The sequence below is a fragment of the Monomorium pharaonis genome, chromosome 11, assembly GCF_013373865.1.
Source record: "Monomorium pharaonis isolate MP-MQ-018 chromosome 11, ASM1337386v2, whole genome shotgun sequence".
Classification (NCBI taxonomy): domain Eukaryota; kingdom Metazoa; phylum Arthropoda; class Insecta; order Hymenoptera; family Formicidae; genus Monomorium; species Monomorium pharaonis.
The window spans coordinates 5,181,174-5,196,215 of NC_050477.1; the positions used below are offsets into that span (position 1 = coordinate 5,181,174).

General features: G+C 34.2%; 1 protein-coding gene and 1 long non-coding RNA gene across 3 annotated transcripts in view; both read left to right on the forward strand.

The window, feature by feature from the left end:
• The window catches only part of LOC105832008 (matrix metalloproteinase-2), a 171,078-nt gene that overhangs the window by 83,629 nt on the left and 72,407 nt on the right, over window positions 1–15,042 (forward strand). The window lies entirely within an intron of this gene.
• On the forward strand, window positions 1,499–9,448 carry LOC114254667. Its single transcript, XR_003625987.2, has 2 exons — window positions 1,499–3,841; window positions 6,266–9,448. It is a non-coding gene; the product is annotated as an uncharacterized LOC114254667 (long non-coding RNA).

Consider the following 15,042-nt stretch of genomic DNA (forward strand, 5'->3'; position numbering starts at 1 on the left):
TTTTATTTTCCTTATTTGCTAACGGAAATGTATTCTTTGAAATTTTAACAATATAATTAGATTTAATTTTTATGATATACTCAATAAAACAAGGCAGAAAGGATTTGGAAACATTTTGGAGGGAATGATAAGACATTAACCATTAGTTATCTATCGTGCGAGGTAAGCTGTATAATACCGCGATCTAAGTTGCCTGCTTTTCCGAAGCGAAGCAAACTCCCTCGCAGAGATAATATCGAGGACGCGTCGCTTCGGGCTTTGATCTGTCGTCATGTAATCCGCACCGACGAGACGCGCAGATTCGATGATGCGATAATTTCGGCATCTGCATCGGATTAAGAACGACGTTAATTAATTACAGATTTTCTTAAAGAAAAATTCCTCCATTAAATGTGCTGATAAATCTCCAATAACCTATAATTATTTGTGCTCTCTTGTCTAGCGTAAAATAAAGGGATGATAATTAATTATATGCTGAACCGAAGAATAAAACAATTTTCTACTTGAAAACTTGTATTCATTAATCGTTGAATGAATTATGAGTTGAAAATAATTAACGGTCAACGTTATCTGTAAATTTGCTAAAATATAAGTTTTATTTATATTTTGATATTAGGACTTATTCGATCATATGATAGGAAATTATTAAAAATAGCATCGCTAATTTTTTATAGGCATTGTCCTGTTTATATAAATTTTTAAAATATCGTCATATTTATTAAATTCTTTCACGAAACGAGCATCTGTTGCCGAAATATATTTTTTAGTCGATAGAGAGCGTTTTATTACGCCGATCCCTGATTACATGCGTCTGTTGCCATGTATCGACTGGAAGGAACAGACATCGGTAATTTCGGGCCTCAAGTTTCCTTGGATGTTGTCACCCATTAGGAACACCTGTACGGCGTGTAATCACAATACGACGTCGCCGTAAATGAAACCAGATGCAGGAGAATATGCATTGCGAATGCACACACGCGTGCGCGACGTCGCAACGCAAGGTAGCTGTTTCGGAGGATGCACCTTGACTGTCAGTGCTTTTCAACCAGCACCTTGTGCGAATGTGTCTCTACTTTTCTGACAAAATTTCCGAGTTTGTGAGAGAAACAGTTATCCGCTAGTTAATTGCAAAGTTAATTACTATGGAAATGAGATATGTTCAATCGTAATAGTTTTGCGTACACATATAGAAAGTATGTGATATTTGCAACTAAATTGCATAATAAAATAATTGTAGTCAGGAATATCACTTTTATAGTAACTAATACAATAATATTAGTAATAATAACCATATATATACTTATAATAATGCCAACTATGAAAAAAGTTGTACTTGTATTAAATTATGCAACTTTAAAATATAACATATGATGACTTATAATGAACAATTATTATAAGTATTCCAGTAATAATTGCTATATAAAAATGGTTTTTCTGAGAGACTAAATATTTTACTATGCAATTATAGTCGCAAATATAATACATTTTTCTATCAGTGTACTGTAGACGATGTCCTACTGACAGTATCCTGTTACTTTATACTTTTATAATGTTTAAATGACAACGGTATTTTTCTCTGCATTAAATATCCAAGATTTTTCGATATTTTAACGGCATAAGCTTAAGTTTGAAATATTTTTTCGGATAAATTTTTTGTCCTCTGTTCATTGGACGCCAAATCGGCGCGTCAATTAAATTCACGCGCGCGACTGGCGAGAAATCTCCCATTGGTCCGCGCGTTAACAACGCGTCAGAATCTCTAGCATGCTGGTCTAAAGCGTGTACGGGGCGGAGGGGCGAGGGTGGGCGGTGAATAGCTCGAATCGACATCGTCGGTGTGTTGATCTTATACCGTGCTAACTTCTAATTGCACACATGCTCGGGCGTCTCGCACATTCTCTCTTTCGATAAGGGACGATTATCGCCGATAGTCGGAACAACACCCCCTCACTCTCTCGAGTGCATACGTGTGCGCCGGGTGTTGCGAGCGAGTGAACGGGCGCGAGACAATAGTCCCCCTTGTCGTCTGCCGCACCTTAGGAGCCTTTGTGCCGAAAAAAAACACGCCTCGTTTAGCCTCGACCCGGCCCGGCGCACAGTGCGGAACGCAGGAAACGCTGTTATGTAGTTAGGACAGTATATCGCTCCGATTTTTTAAATGCTTCAGACGAAATATTAAACGGAATTCTCTTTTGAGTCTTTCGAAACTTTAATTCTTAAATTTTTATCTTTATTAATCTTAGCATCACTTTATCACGAAAGTAGAATTACACCTGTTGTGTAGAGTTACAATTAAAATATATTAAACATAAAAATGTAATGAAACGTAGCATAAACATAATCATTTTGCTACTTTAATCAAATTACATATCTCTGTAAGGTGAAATTTATTTATAATAACTTCCGGAATATTTCTTTCTGATCGCAATCCGCAGATTTATGCAAAAAGGTGCTTTAATATAGGATTAATAAGTTATTGACGAACATCACGTCGCGGAATGGTGATCTCGTGAATTTTATCAAGAGACCATGACGAAAGATTGCTCTCCTCGGCTGGACGAGCTGCAAATCGCATTAGAAGATCTCTGCGAGATGCGACGGATGTAATTATACGAAAGTTCATTTTATTCCTTCGTCTCCGCTGAGGTACGGAATTGGCTTCCTGAGATAAAGAGAAGGGGAGGAGAAAGAATCGCGGGAAGAGGGTAGCTGCGAGATTCCTCACGAGGATGCAACTCGCTGATGAGAGCGAATCGTCGACCTCTCGATTACATAATCGGGGATTTAATTGCGAAGGAGGAGACTGCGAAGAGTTACTTTTACTGTTCTCAGCTCGTAATCGACACTCGCGATTTATTCAGTGTTGACAAGGTATCTTAATTGATATACATAGTATTTAACTATACATTAAGTTTAAATATTATATAAATTTTTTATAAATTTTCATTATACTTTTTAACATTATTCAACATTATAGCTCTTTTCCAGATGCTTAAAATTTTAATTAAAATTAGTTATTTGTGTATGAACATATAAACATTCCTGCGTTATTTTTAAATTATTATAATATATGCATTTATTATATTAAATTACATGACATTTTTCACATTTTTACTTTTATAACATTTAAATGATAAATATAATATTTTTGATGCCACAGAATTGAATAAGAATCATAAAGTATGAAAAATTGTCAAAAGATTTGAAAGAAGCTCAATTTTCTGGAAAATAAAAATCGGATGTCCTCTTTAAGTTTATTATATTTTACGATTGTTATTTAAGATATTATTGAGATTCTTGTAAAATTTTAATATCGTGATTATAATCAGAGTCGGAATTCTCGGAAATCGAGAAACGCGGGATACGTTGATACTTTGGAACAAGGGTGAGTCGAGGAATTTTGCAAATTCCGGAGTGTTCCTCCGGGGTACATCGGAGGCAGGAACGAGGGATCCTCCTCGCGGATCTCGCGAACTACCCAATCATCTAATTCCACGATGTAATCGCGACGCATGCGCGTGTTTCTCTCACCCTCCCTCTCCCTCTGCTGGAAGAGCGCTCCGGAGTGACCAGGCCTCGTTCCGGTTTCGACTCAGTGTCTCGGCGCGTTTCGTATCGCGTGCATCGCGTCCGCCACATCTCCCCCCGAGAGCGATGCAAGAGGAGCAGAGGGCACCGAGGATGATCTCGGAGGCGGCAATTCGCTGGAAGAACGCGGGTCTTACCCGCGTTATGACGCGGTCTAGCTCGTTCCGAGCTTACCGTAAATTCAGTGAGCCGTTTTCTTTTTTCGAAAACAAATCGAGATGGCGGACGTTGAGCTTCTCTAACAATTGAATAAGTAAGTTGACCCCGAATTGTTATAAATATAAGCATAACTAAGCATGCCAGAAGTTGTTCTACATTGATTAATTAATTTCCAAACGAGAGATGCATCAAATGTTTTCCTTTCATTATTATATTTAATAGAGTGGAAGGTAGTATGTACGTGTACGTGTTTGTGTGTATGTTTGTTTTATAATATGTGAAAAGCAAATTTGATTTTTCACAGAATAATGATATGAAATTTTAATTCGATATTATCCTGTCATAAAATAAAAGGATCTGAATTATTGATATTTATTAAATGACATAGAAAATATTATCAACAATTAAGAATATTCTCAGAAGAATAGAATTCTGTATTTATTTATAAAAAGATGGAGTATCTAGATTGTGTAAAATTAAAATCATGCATATGCATTTATTATTAATAATACATTTAATATTTTTATAAATCAATTTTATAAGAAAAGAGTAAAAATTTATTTCTCTTTGTCTCCGCGGCACAAAGTCAGTTTAGCTTTGTTTGGGAGGGAGAAATTATAGTCGCAAGATTACTTATACAATGTATGCGCGTTGCTCTGCTAATGTAATCCCAGCTATAAATCCAATTTGAGAGATTTACACGTAGGATCGGCGAGAATCGTTTCACGGCGATAAGTTATCTATACTAATGAGTATAATCTTGCAGTAGCTTGCGCGAGGTTTCTTGCGAAGTAACGACAGCGGAATTACATGCGATACGTCGCAACTTCTCCACGCGACTTACCTCTTTGCCTCCTTTTAACGGCCGTGAAATATTATTACTTATTGAACGCTTTCGTGGTCACGCGTGACACCACGGACACACCGATGGCGATTCCGTACCCGAGCAACAGCTCGGTTTATCTTTCACGGCCACCTCGCTTAAATTCGATCATGGTGGTCTTTTAGTAGTTTTAAATCAGCTCTGAGACCGAGAAATGTTCTTCTAAATAAATATTAAACTCCGGTTGGCGGGAATGCTATTTGATTGTGAGCAACAAATGAACCCAGCTGAAACTGCGGTTGAAATGCATATTTTTAATGAAATTGTTGCACGATCCAGATTTTAATTCCTTAAAATTAAAAAAGGGATTTTAAAAGTGGCGCTAACCATACTACCGTGAACTTGGCGCACCACATTCAAAATTTTTATTTTAATTAATTTGGTAGAACTATTGATATAAACTATTAGAACTGTAGAACTATTGTAAAAGAAGCTAGAACTCCTAAGAAATAATTGATTTTTACAATTCGGTGCACTGCGTGAACTAAGCGCATTATATTTTTTAATTCAATTTTTTAAATATTTAATTAACGGAAATCTTGAAAATTTTTACAGAGAACTCGAACTATTCGAAAGGATACTAGAACTCTAAAGAAACTTTTGGATTTTTGAATATGGTGCGCCAAGTTTACAGGAGTGCTAATCATTTACAGAATATTTATTAAATGTATTTTATTAAATTTATGAAGAAAAAATTTGTTGAAATTTGCGTGCATTCTATTTTTGCAGAAGTATATAATTAAAAATTGAAGATTTGACATTTATTTAAAAAGTGCAACGAAATCGTCCCTCGAGATTTTTTCAAAAAAAGAAGTATAATTTTAAAATAATTGGTAGAAGAAGGTCACTAATATCGATATTATTTTGTTTTTGAATTGTACTCGTAGCCATAAACTGAAAATAAAATTATCGAAACATAAATGCAAACTATAAAGTGTCTTTTAGTTTTATTTTTTTGAAAAATTTGTTTTTTGTAAATTTTATATAGAAAAAGGTTACGAATATATGAATTGGGAACTTCTACTTTCTTAATTATTTAAGTAGATCATGTTTTTATTAGAATTAATAAAAAATGCAACATTTTGTTTCTGAGAAATAAAAAGATGTTACTTTAGGAGGCCTATATCGATATTTTGACTTCTTTCTAATAATTTTAAAAGAATAAAATTCTAAAATAATTTTTCTTGAAATTTAGATCGATACTATAATTAATTCAGTTATTATTAAAATTTAAATCAGATAATAAAGATTAAAACATTACATTGTAAAGAGAAATGAATATCAATCTCTGAGAGATCGATGAAGAAACAAATATAAATTAAGATTGAAAGAACTATCTCTTTCATATGCATTTTATATAGCATGAATTTATAAATATATTTATATATGTTGAATGTTCGATGATTTATGAAACGGTTGGCTGGTAGATCGATTCTATATCACATTCTTCGGTTCTGTACCATTGCAACTGTAGATGCGATCGAGAGCATTTTTATGGGAGAAGAGATAGGAGCGTCCGATAGTTCCGGAAATGTTTCACAAAACATATTTCCTCGATCTTTTTCTTTATCTTCCCGGGTCTCTTTGTGGGAGTCAATGGTCCACGGTGATTCATCGTTGCTGTATTTCCCGTAGACAGAAAGAGAGATAAGAAGAAACAGAGGGAGAGCGAGAGAATCGCGTTGACAGGAAGTTACGCGAATTCCCGGCGAAAATTTCGGGCTTTACGACCCTTCGGCGAGTTTCCCCGAGGAATCGCGAGGATGCTGAGGAAAAGGGAATAGGTAAATAACGATGCGGTCTCGTTGACGACAAGACTTCGTTGACACTTTGACTGCTGTAGCAATTGTATAGCAAGTAACAGATGCGCATGTTTTTGTAATAGTTGGGCATAGAACAAAATTGTTACGCTTATACACAATACACACACATTTTCTTTTAAGTATTTTAAAGATAATACAAATTTATTCATATAGGGTTATTACAATTATTCCAGAGATTGTGGTTGAAAGACAGATTTTTATTTTCTGTTTCTTTCGTTATACATTTGCATTATGTGTATTTGTTTAATCCTTAATTAGCGACTGAATAAATATAAAGAAGTGAAATAAAATCGTAAAGTCGTAAGAGAGCAGAATCGTAAAATACACAGGTATTTTATAAAAATACGTAGTTTTTAATAGAAAGATTCGTATTCATACATTGCATCAAGTAACAGTTTTTACAGACGAGACCTTCGTTTCCATGAAAGTAGTGCCCACATTATCGCCCGGCTTACATTTCCATTTCTTATCGCACGAATTTTCAACTTTGTTTTTTTATGCACCAGCTGCTGAATGTAATCGCGTGACAAAGTGGCTCTCCTTGTAAATGGAATTTTCTGGAAGAATGGTATTTTCCTGTGCAGGAAATATCATTGGGATTGCATTCATTGCTGCAGAAAGTCAATATTTCTGCGAATCTATATACATAAATTATTGTGCAAGATATTACATTTAAATTATAATATGTAGTTATTGTATTACTGCAGAAACATTACAATCTTTTTCTCTTAATTACCATTAAATCTTGCAGTACGAACGCTGCATAGCAACGTTAGACTTACTTCAAACGATCTATAACTTGCGTCAGAACTATGAGAATATAATTTTATTTATAATTTTATTCGACATGCAATATGAAAATAGAAGAATTTACATTTGAAAAATCGAAATGTACCTAGATGAAATGCATATATTTGTATGCATTAAATGTATTACTTTATTTGACACACACACACACACACACACACACACACACACACACACACACACACACACACACACACACACACACACACACACACACACACACACACACACACACACACACACATTAAACTATGTAACATATATGACAAAATACAAAACATATAAGTAGAATTTGTCTTGAGTTGTAAATTACCAGTTTGTTTAAATATGACTTAGGAAAATGTGAAAAAAAAAAAAGAATTTTAAATTACTTTATTTGAAGTTTTCCGTCTTGTTTTGCAAATGCGAATCGCGCGACTCACGCAAACATAATGGCGCCATGTTGTAAACGTAACAATCATAAACTGTACAAAGATTTACAATGCGCGGAGATTATATCGTCGTGATATTTGCGGTTATTACAATTTGTCCTATTATTTTCGTTGCCTTTTGTACCACAAGAGATGAGCGGGACCGGAAATGCGTTCTCCGGAAAGCGTTTTGACAAAATCCTGCAGGATCCTTTTAAAGGAACCGTCCTCACTGTTGTTGGTACAGTTATGTCGTAGAGGAAAGTTCAGGTCGTAAAATGGATGCCCGTGTCGTTTTATCGCGCTCGTAAAGAAGAGCCCGCTTCGTTCTGCAATGACTGTCAAAATCATTACCCATCTCACCGAGAACTAGAAAATAAAATCAATACTTGATTTAAGAGAGGTACAGATTGGAGAAGAATTAAAAGGGATTTTTTCATTATATTGTTAGTAAATTTTTGTTTATATTTTATATTGCGTTTTTTAAATACATTTTACATATCTTTTTTAGTACAATATCTACAAATGAATGTTATATTTTTTTAATGTTCTTTTATCTCTTTTTGCATTTTTGATATTTTTACAAATTATATGAAATATTTATATAACTATAGTAAAACTTATATTGTTTTCGTTATTATAATGTCACCTGGACCATAATGGACTCTCCGGGATATCGTATAATAATCGATAGCATATTTTTAAATTAGAGATTCGCTAATGTTTTTTTCACTGTTTAAAAATTACAATTTATATTTGTGAATTTCAGAATTTTTTAATTATTTTAATTTTATCACACACAAACACGGTTATATCCAAATACCAAAGGAAACGTTCGGTGCATACTAAGGCAATTAACGTGTCGTTAATATCGCGGATTTACAGTCGCCTGTATTACGCTTTGTTCGTTCGTTTGCTGGTCACTTGTAATGTTGCGCAGTATATACATCGTCCTATCATAAACGCATAAAATCTAATATACGAGCAGTCATGCTTGTCGACGACATATTTCACGGGGAGAAGAATTAATCTCGGAACTATGAGTTTTGTCAGTAAAAATAAAATTGTATTGGTTTGCGTCATAATTTTTCGCATATTTTCTTTCTTATTTAATGCTTATAGGTCGCGAAAAAATACGTAGTCACTACACAAAGCACCATTTATTCATATACTCGATATTTTATTGCACAATGTATATAAATCTTGATTTATATTTTTTTTCTTGTCCATTCTTTTTTTCTTTCTTTATCAAGATGAATTTGTGACGTTGCGGCTTAATAATAGAATGGAGCGTCTAAATAGTCGGAGTGTTCTTTTGATACACTCTGCGGTGCGCAAATGTCGCAGCGGCATGTATGCGCGCGCGGGCGTATTTGCGGAGATAGCGGTTATCTCCGCCAAATACGCCTCCGCAATATCTCGCTCTTCCAGAGCGGGGTATAATTACGATCGATGCACGAATTAATGGGGGCTTGCGTAACGAATTTCGCAAGCACGATTGTTAGACTCGAAACCTCACGACACTTTCGTGAGGAAAAGTCCGCGAGGGGTTAAAAAATGTGAAGTTTTTTCTCCCTCGTCAGAACAACGATAAATCTCTGGAAAAAAATTTATTTTTCATCACACAGTTTCTTGGTATCTTTGAGCTGTTATTCTGAGTAGTTAATTAAATTTGTTTGCCATGTATAACATGGTAGAGCATTTTTTAAAAGCTTGATTAATCCTACTGGCACGCACGTGCATACAACACACATTGAATCACTTTTTAGCAAAAAAAATTGTTCCCTTTAATTCGTGCGCCAATCGTGTATGGTATATCTTATGCTCTCTTATGCTCGACAAATTTCGATCGTGTCGAAAATTTTGTGCGCGCAAACGTGAGAATTTTTATTGGCAAACGTGGAAATCAGATTCGCAAGTAGAAATTCCATTAAAGCTTGTATTTGCTCTCGGATATCGCTGACGAGCGGATACTTCGGCTCTCTCCGGCTTGGTAATTCTACAAAGTGGACAGGCGAACGAGAGAGATGATATCGAGAGCGAGTTCTCAGGGATCATGTGCTGTCGAAAAGAGAGAGAGAGAGAAAGAGGAAATATTGTATTTTGTTACTATTTCTGTAGGAAGTGTAAGGTCTGAGAATTTCCAGCTGGACAAATTATTATCTTAGGCTAAATCATAGTGAATTTATGTTTCACACGGATTGTTTGATAAATTAATATTTGGCACAAGCTCTCGGGCAAGTTAAATATTTTTTAAATAAATAAAATAATTGTAATTGAAGTAATTATTTACTTTTTCAGTTCATGGATGATTACAATTTAAATAAAGATCTAAAAAGATAAACATTTTAACATTTCAATGGAAATTTCATATTTTTTATGAGCTTTCTTTCTTTTTCAAGATACTTTTGAAATAGAAATCTACATTTTATACTTATATATCTTATACTTTATATCCTTTTTATTTTATACTATTATATTTGTTCATATAATCATATTTTATTAAAGTAAAATTATATATGTATATAAATATTTTATATAACAATTAATGTACCTTGAAAGAATTTGAATTTGAGAGACTCACGGTTATAATATGCTTCTTAGAATTTATGTATTTGTCTTTCAGCTTCAAACACTGTGTCGTGCTGGCATTTGTCCAGAACCGTTCAATGTCCGTTTGACAATCTCGTTCTCGGTATTGGCATTTTTTTTCTCGCTTCGCTGCGAAAAAAGCTCGTTTCGATCTCAAAGGAGTGCGCAACCTCAGGACCCCGTCGCAATTCTCTGCAGTTGAATGAAGCACTTGAAATATCCACAAAGCACTCTTATTGATATCGATTGACGGGAAGATTTTGTATTTCTTAATACGGCATTATGTAAGAACAGTTTTATAATTATAGAGATTTTCAAGATAATTTTTATCTAGAAATTAATTTTTCTTTAAAAAAAAATTTTTTATTTTTAAAATACTTTGTGCCCGCGTGCACGTGTTGTTTGTTAAAATCAAGATTAATTATTGCTTTTAATCTATTATTTATATTTTAGATTAGTTATTATTTACAACAAATTAAAATTATTGTTAACTGTATTGAGATACATACATATATATATTACAAACACCATTATTCTGATATTTAATATTTACAATATGTTATATGTTATATGTTAATCTATTTCTCATCGAGTTTACTCCACTACCACTTTATGCCCATTAAATCGTCCCTTTGGTATAATAATAAATTCTCTCCGGCCTTCTATTGTCGTGTGTAAGGCAGAAAGCTTTTAATAATACCATTATTAAAATCAGTTGCAAATGAGAAGTGAAATTACAATAGCTATCTGTTGGTGCAAAAACAAATTAGAAATCGATTTCTCCGGGAGAGAATTATGATGCCTGTAATGTAGACGGCGCAGACAAAATCACGGCGAGCGATTGATAAATAAATTACGATGCTTTTAATCATACGGAGACTCGAACAATTATTTTATTAAACAAAATCAACTTTGTCAATATTTATTGACATTTGTATTGTAAATTAAAAGAAGAAATAATTAAAATTAATCTCTATATTTTATTTGTTGCTAATTAATTTTTTTTATTTATTGCAATATTACTTTGTTACGTGATTAATTTATCGTTAATTATTTATTTAAAGACTTATTGTTAGTTTTTTTTCAAAATTAGTATTGTTATCAGAATCATTAATTTTGTTTTAATGAATAAAAAGGAAAAAGTTATTTTTCTTATTTTATTTTGTATTTTTATTTTTGGGGGTCATAATAATAGGTTCTGTTACATTTTTTCGTTTACAACATCTACTGGACAGCTGACGCTTAGCTAATTGTCAACATCATATTCAGGATTTTTAATGTAAACGCGTTAGTATTTTTTTTGACCGGCACGACGAATAATTTTAATGCTGTACAGACTTGGATAAATATAATAGCTTAGAACTAGAAACAAAAGTCTCGTTCTATGTCGCTATCAATTCTATTTTTCCACGCGGAGTAGCAATTTTTTCAAGATTAGGTATATGCTTGTTGATAAAATCTTTGAAGGGTCATCATCGTCTGAGATCATTTAAAATTGAGTAATCGTACGATACAACAATCCTTCATGTATTCGTTAAGTTTTCATGAAGGTATAGCATTTTGCATCAATATTAAAGATAATCGACTATTAAAATATGAAGATACGAAAGTTAATGACAAACATAAATTTCTGAAAAGAAATTAAAGAATTTTAGTTTTATTAATTAATATAATAAAAATGGAATAAAAATTTGCATGTTATCAAGAAATGTATTTTCTTACGTGCAATAAATATTTTTTAATATTTATAATATTTTGTAATTAGAATATTTTTACGTATTTTTATATTTTTGTTTATATTTTCGTATTTTATCGTCGACTGGAAATTTAAATGATTCGGATAAACTAAACTTACTAGTTTATTTTTCGAGTTGGTTTTTTTTTTCGCTTGGTCACATAAAACGCGAGCGCGAACATTAACGCGTTAGCAGTATTTTCGCGTAGCGCGGTTAATTGTTTTATTAGGGCAATTGCCAGAACTATTCGAAAATGATACGTCGGCTGGTTTTCATTTCGCGGCTCGTTTATCGAGTCCATCATCAAAGGATGATCCATTTTTGAAAAGGAAACTCTTGTTGCTTAGTAATTGCTGAATATAGTTTATTTTCATGTTTTACAATATTACATTATTTACGACATTTATCATCGATTAATTTCTACAAAGAACGTCGGGTTGTATTTTGATATTATAAATTAATTTTTAGATATTAAAAATTTAAATAATTTTTGATATATATGTAATAATTGCTGAATATAGTAATTTATTTTAGAAGTTTATACAAAGAATTCTAAAAAACTGATACGTGATTTTATTTTTTTATAAAAAGTAAACATCTTTCTTCAATAAAAATAATAAAATATGTTGAAAAACTATTCAAGAATAAAATTATTACGGAGTTATGGAACGCGAAAAATAAAACTATTTAAAATTCCACAAACATTGCAAACTCTCGAATTTAATTAATGTTGCGTTATTACAAAATTATACAAACACACAATGCCGTGAAATTCCCATTCTTTGTGAAAGCGCGTAGGAGAGGGCGCATTTTTCATCACATTCCGCTGCATTTCTCTCCGCAAGGTTAATAGCAATTAGCGTACGAATAGCTGCTCGTCGTTAAATGCCGCTGGTTGTTGCCGTCATGTAGTCATTATCCCAGCAACGGCGGTGAAATGACAACTGGCATGGAATGGCACACGCGCGTGAGAGATGAGATGAGAAGACGTTAAACGGAGCTTCGAGACCCCTCGTCGCGCGTAAGGGATGAGGGATGAGGGAATGCTCCGGGATTTTACCGTCTTCCACCTCTGATTCCGAGATTTCTCGGACGTTTTCCGCATACGTTCCTTTGCAGTGAAGCCTCCACGTGTCGAATCTAATGCGTTAATGTGATATTCACATTAAATTGTGATAATCGAAAATTGTGATATTCACATGCGATTAACGCGATCGAAAGGTTTAGAGCAAGGGCGGGAAATAAGTCTTTTAATTTTTATAATTCAACTTACGTTAATTCAAAATGTAGTTTTGAAACTACATTTTGTTTGTACAGCAATGTTCTCTTCTTTGTTAGAAACTATTTTGAATCTAGAGATTTTAGACATTTTTTCCCCCTCGCTTAAAATTTTTACAAGTCTGAACATTATCTAGTATTTATTTCATAGATGAAGATACACTTTCAGTTAGAATTAACGTTAATTATAGTGTTAATTAATCCGCGAAATACCAACGTGTCGGTTCAGTCTCTCACATTCCCTCAGCGTGAAATCCGGAAGCTATCGATACTTTGACTCTTCTGACAAATTACGCAACACACTGTACGAGCTATCGTGATATAACGTTTCAGAGTGAGATAGGAGAGGGGGGTGTCTTCTTGCGGGCGGACGACCTAATTACTTGAAAGCCTATGGGAAAGCGCCCGCGAAGGATCGTCTGCCACCGAAGGCTTTTAATTTAATTTAGTCGTTAGTTATTGCGCATCTTCGAGACACGTGGCTGCTGCGGTCACCCCTCGCCTCTCCTCACTTGTGAGCCCCCGACTGCATCCTTGTTGCAAAACCTTCGGTCTTTTCCCGTCCTCCTCGCACCGCGTGAATCCGCTTTCGACGACAGCGTCGTCATCGTCGCCGCTCGTACCCATCAATTTGGGCGCCGCCCTTACACGCTTTCAGAGCTTAAAGCGAGAACCGTTCGTCCATTAAGCTCCGTGCCGCCGCTGCCGCTCTTTGTGAGACTCTCGATTCAATTATGTATGTCGAATAGTGATACGTGTCGGTGCGTAATAGCGTTCTCGTCTCGCCATCGCGAAAAAGCTCCGCGAGCCGGAGTTTTTAGTTTGGGGACTTACCTTTGAACGAGATTTTTTCAGACTCTGATCGAGTTATTTGACTATTTCGATAGTATGACGTTAAGTAAAATTGAATTTCTTATTTAATTCTCCATTTACATTATAAAGCTCTTCCGTTCATAGAAGATGCTGAAACTTATAACGTATATTTTTAAAAAGTATATAATCTTTGCATTACGAAAAATTTCTATTGTTAATATTATCTCTTCAAATGAGAACGTCTTTTTGGGAGGATAATTATCTTCGGAATAAAAAATACACTGAAGGTAATAATTGTAAATTGTAATTTTCCTCCACGAAAGAAATTCGCAATATTCTCTTTGTACAAGTTCTTATTTAATTAATTACTTAATTTAACTTGATCGATTATTGTTTTATATTGTTTTAAATACGCTTGAGGATAGTTTTCTTTTTAATTAGGATATTTATTGAGCCGTAACTCCCGTGAACTCAATCTCGATATTAGAAAACTGGAAACTAAGAGCACTTTAGGAAACGTTCCAGAAAGCTTTGGAAGATCGATACTCGAAGCTAATATTTTCTCGCGAGATAAATAAAAATGTTAGTATCGCTTCGCTGAAATAGCGCGCTTTCGCAAGCGAGTCCATCACCGGGCGCGGCGTAGGAAGCGATCGAGTAGCTCGAAAGTTTTCTCCGTGATAAAGATGCTCTTGCTACGGAATTATTAACGGCGATTGCTTCTGTAAACCGCTCGTGAAATCCACCGAAGCCCGTCTTCCGTACATCGGGAATAAAACCGCCCGCTGGAAAAAGTGTATTTCGCCGTGAGTGTTGACACGTGTCTTCCCGCGAGGTTTCCGATTATTGGCAACGCCTTCGTCGGCACTACGTGGCGATAATAAAAAGTCGACGTAACAGCTTCCGGCTTTTGATTTTAATATTCAAAGTAATATTTTCTTTATGAAACAAGT